The 5,294-nt window shown below is 42.7% G+C and overlaps 1 pseudogene; it reads left to right on the plus strand.

Annotated features, from left to right (window-relative positions):
• The first annotated feature begins 253 nt into the window (after nucleotides 1-253).
• On the plus strand, nucleotides 254-922 carry LOC102184237 (annotated as a pseudogene).
• The last annotated feature ends 4,372 nt before the right edge of the window (nucleotides 923-5,294 follow it).

Raw genomic sequence — 5,294 nt, forward strand, 5'->3', positions numbered from 1 at the left:
GCTCAAAGCGGCTCTGCCTCATCCTGGCTTTGATAAACAGTGGTCTCGCCCTGCCCACACCCTGGCTTTGACAGACAGTGGTCTCGCCCTGCCCACATATCCCACCCACACACGTGACCTCTTCCTTAACCAATCGCAAGCCCAGGCACTGACCCCGCCCAACAGACCCCATTATCTGCCCATTCCAGAGCCCACACCCAGAACGCCTGCCGTTTGACCCAGAGCCCCCGTCCGGCAGCCCACATCGTCCGCCATGGGAAGGTTCCGAGGAGACCGCTGGCGCCCGCGCCCCTGCCCCCGCCCCCGCCGATTCCTGCCCCACAGACGCCTGGTCCCAGCCGCCATTCCCTGGGATGGGGAGTGGCCGGCCATGCTGCCCACATCGCCCTCAGAGGTGCGTCAGAACTACCGCCCGGAGTGTGAGGCCGCGCTCAACAGCCTCGCCACCCTCGAGTTCCACGCCTCCTTCCAGTGCCTGGCCGTGGCCTTCTACCTCGACCATGATGATGTGGCCTTGAAGCGTTTCTCCCACTTCTTCCTGCTCCGCTCCCTCGAGCACAGCAAGACAGCCCAGAGCCTGATGTTCCTGCAGATCCAGCGTGGGGGCCGCATCTGCTTCGTCGACATCAGAAAGCCTGAGACCCAACAGTGGGAGAGCGCACTCCAGGCCATCCAAGACACTCTGCACCTAGAGAAGAGCGTCAACCAGAGCCTGCTTGACCTGCACCAACTGGCCACCAACAGCAGTGACGCCCACCTGTGCCACTTCCTGGGGACTGGCTCCCTGGACCAGCAGGTCGAGTCCATGAAGGAGCTGGGGAACCAACTCGGCAACCTGAGCAACGTGGGGTTCCCGGAATGTGCCCTGGCAGAGTACTTCTTTGACAAGCTCAGCCTGGGTGACGGCGACAAGAAGGACTGAGCCTGGACTGGACTTTCCCCCGAGTCCTGCCATGCAGACTGCAGTATTGCCCTTGCAGAATAAGTTCATTTAAGTTTTCCTGCTTTCAGTGTTGCCAGTTCTTCCAATAAATCGCTTCCTAAAGAAATAAAGGTCCCTTGTTGATTCATGCATGCAAACCCTTAACCTTTCAGGTTTTAAAACAGGTATCCAGGAGTCGCTTGAGCTACCAATGCCCTGTCCACAGGCCGCTCAAGATCTGCACAGAGGGACGGAAGAAGGCGAACCATGGGACCCTGAACAATACAAAATGTACCTTCCCTTAATAAACAATGTGGTATATGGGGTGGGCGTGGGTCAGGTGAGGCCCTGGTGAATGTGGGTGCCTGTGAGTAGACAAGACGTAAAAATATGGCCTGAACGTCATGACTGGGGTTGATCTCCAGAAATAGTGAAGGGAAAGGGATTGGGAGGGAAATGAAATCAAGGGGTCTTCATTTTGTTTGAAGCAGACTTCTGGGTAGCAAGATGGGGGCCCTGGATGCTGCCATAGCAGAGTCCCTCTCTGACAAGCTCACCCTGGGCTTCAGTGACGATCTAAGTGCAGCAGGGCTGGCTTTCCTAGAGACACACTTCCTGTGGTCACCACTGTTGAGCATGGATGCTGCCCTTACAAAACATCCATGTGTGATTTTTTTTACTTGAACCGTACCACCCTGCGATAAAGTAGCATGATACCACTCAAAATTTACCTCAATGGAAGGGCTGAAAAATATGATAGAAAAAAATGTCTGATTCATTGATATGGCAGGAAACATTCCTTTCTCAACATATTCATATACATTACATAGAGTATGTCAAATACCTAAGAATAATTATGAAATAGCATTGCTGATCATCATACTTTAAGTATGACCATCTCAAGAAAAATAAAGAACTGACTTCTTCAAAGTACTTTTTTCACAAAGCACAGACTGTTAGGAATCACTCTTATAAACCTCTAGTGTACCTGGGCTGGAAATATGAAATTTTTAAAAACCAGTCTTCCCAGGTTATATTTATGACTGGAGCAGGATTGCAAGATGCCTCTTAATATTACAAAGGGGACCAACAAGTAGCTTTTTTTTTTCCTTCTAACACAGTAAACGTAAGACTTGAGAAAGCACTTCAGTACCTCCATATTTGCTGGTATGTAATTCTGCAGTTTTATTTTTCCAGTCAGATGGGGAAAGCATGGCTCATGAACTTTTGTTGACTGAAGTGCACTGTTCTTCAGAGCTATAGCTCACATAACTGCCAATTTACATGAAATGGTCCCTTGGCGACATTCACTCCTACAATGCAAGACACTTTGAGAGCAAAGTTCTCATCTTTGAAACTGCTTTGCCTTTCCAGTTATAAATACAAAACTTTTCAAAGCACATTTAAAGGCAGTGTGGTATTATTTGATTTAACAAAGAGTTGTGTTATATAGATGCACACTGAAATATTTATGCATAAAATATCTTAGCATTTCTTTAAAATAATAATGGGTGAGGAAATATTGCCAGGAGTCAGTAACTGTTGAAGGTGGGAGATGGTATAACTGAGCAGAACACTGTGGGTCCTTTCTAGGAGAGACCCCTGCCCCATATCCTCTGCCTTAGCTCCTCTCTGAAGTACCTAAATAATAATACCTTTATGTACATTTACAGATGTTAAAACCATCACCAGAGAATTCTCTGGCAGGCCAGTGGTTAGGACTTGGGGCTTTTATTGCCAGGGGCCCAGGTCCAAGCCCTGGTCACCTGGTCGGAGAACTAAGAACCCTCAAGCCACATGGCACGGTCAAAATAATGTTTTTTGTAAAATTTAACACCACCAAACGGAAGAAATTTAACTACTTGATGATCTGAGCATGTACCTCCCTCCAGACTTACTGGTGCCTAAGGATTGATAATGTTGACCCCAGTGACATTGCCCTGGTACCTTACCACCAATCAAAGAACTATGCACAAGCTGATCACATACCCTGAGATGCCCCTTCCTCAACTTGCCTTTCAAAATACTTTTGAAACCTATCAGGGAGTTTGGGTGTTTTGAGCATTAGCTATCCTGAATTCCTTGCTTGGTTCCCTGCAGTAAATGCTGCATTTCTTTGCACCAAAACTCAGAGTCAATAGATTAGCTTTACTGCATGAGGGAGAGTGGACCCAAGTTTGGATTGGTAACAATGGGAATATGGGAATGTATTGTAATATTCTGTCTACTTTTGTATACATTTGAAACTGACCACAATCTAGAGATAACTCATACCTTCCAAAGCACACCAGTATAGTTTTGTTACAAAGTATTGCAAAAACAGTAATTTTAATGGTTTAATGTGAAATTTACAGCACTGTTTTAAGGTAAATCTTGTTTATAATAATAACCAAAATAACTTGAACAAAATCTAGTTAGTTCTCCTTCACATTCATATATCTCATAAGAGATGAGTTTCTAGTATTTAAACCATTTTTATAATATACTCTAGAACCTTCCATGGTAACATTTTTTAGTATTTATATACCAATATTCTTAGATAACTTAACCTTGAGAAAATATTTTTCATTCCTGACAAAACCAATGCATAAATCTTTCACTGCATGCGAAGAGATATGAAGAAAATAGGACAACATGTAGTTTTGTTTTTATGTATAAGAAACATATGGTTATGCTTTTTTGAAATTGTTGATTGCCAATATGAAAAAATTATTCATATTTAACTTCCAAAATTAACTTTACTCAAAAAAATTCCCTTTGGCAATTAAGATTTCAAAAGCAGATGAAAGGCAATGATTTGATGTCCCATTTACAAAATGTAGCTTTACAAGTTATTACATTGAAGAACTAATCTAATGTGCAGGTCATAGCCACTTGAACTATTTGCCAGTTTGACAAAGCAACAAGTTTATTCAGCACCCCTGATTAAAAGGATTAGCATCGATTTTGGAAACATTGAAATATGATTTGAAGCTTGTTTCCTAACATGGAGGAGTCTACAAAATGTGTTGTTTCTGAACTGTAAACATGATTAAGGGATCCAAATGATAACATGTGAATCATGACTTCAGACCCTAAACAGTTTTTCTCCCATGTAAGTATCTCTTCTCTCCTCAGAGACAGTATTATTACTCAGGGCCCTCAACCACCAGCACCACCATCTCCTCCATCCCTTCCTCTCCCCCGGCAGACGCACTCATGCGACATTTCCCCACATAATCCCAGACCAGAAGTTAGGATTCTACAGCACAGTTTGATGGTGATGACTGAAGAGAGTGGGGACAGTTGATACCAAGGCTTTGGTATATGATCCATTAGTGTGGCTCACTTCTAGCACTCTGGGCCCAGCACAGATTTACAGCTACTTTCACACAAGCCCTTCATTAGCTCAGTCTTTACATACTGTTCACAGTCTTTTGTATGTTTTTAAAACAGTGTATATTATTAATCACTTTCATCAGAACACAGCAATGTAACATATGAAATACCACCCACTGTCCAATCAGTATTTCAGATGACATTAATAGAAGCAAATTGATTCTTATCCTATTTGGTACTTTTCTCTCTTTGCTGACTTTAAAAGCTAAAGATCATGCCAGAAACCCCCTCTTAATTGTCTTGCAAACTCTTATATTCCATGAGTTCATCTAATACTTTATTAACCTCATCAATATGTTGAGGCTATACACCCTATTGGTGAAACATGTCCTTCACCTCCAGTCTCTACTTTGTAACGTATGCACCGGTGTCTTTAATTTGACCTAAACTACTTTTCAACCTCCAAAGAGTGACTATTCATCCTGGAATTTTAAAAGACAAATTTACATTAATTTTCTCTATATACATTCAGATTTTATATGCTTCAATCTCACATTCTTGTTAGTATCTGCTTTTGAAGACTGAAGAGTTCTTTCTTAAAAAATTTCCCTCAGTAAAGTTCTCCAGCCCTCAACTATATAAACTGCTATCACTGAAAATGTTTCCAGCACTGCTGATGTTCCACCTGTACTCTGTAGCCAGAGCTGAACAAGGAAATCTGCATGTTAAAAAAAGATCAGTGTGGATTTCTGCTGGGTACCATGACATTTGACAACTTATACTGGGAGACAGTTTCTGCTTTTCTCAGACTACCCCAAAACCAGAGCATATGATTGCATTCATTGGTTGGTTGTTAAATCATTCATTTTGTAAAAATAATAATTATCTAATAATTACTGTCTGCCATGCCTGGTTGGGGTATTGTTGGTAAATGGTGACTGTGCCCTCATGGCAATCACAATATGCATAGTCTTTCTCTTCCTAAAAGGAAATTTAATTTGGCTAACACTGAAAAACATGTAAATCCAGTTTGAACATCTGGGAGCTCTGCTGG

The sequence above is a fragment of the Capra hircus genome (assembly GCF_001704415.2).
Source record: "Capra hircus breed San Clemente chromosome X unlocalized genomic scaffold, ASM170441v1, whole genome shotgun sequence".
Lineage (NCBI taxonomy): Eukaryota > Metazoa > Chordata > Mammalia > Artiodactyla > Bovidae > Capra > Capra hircus.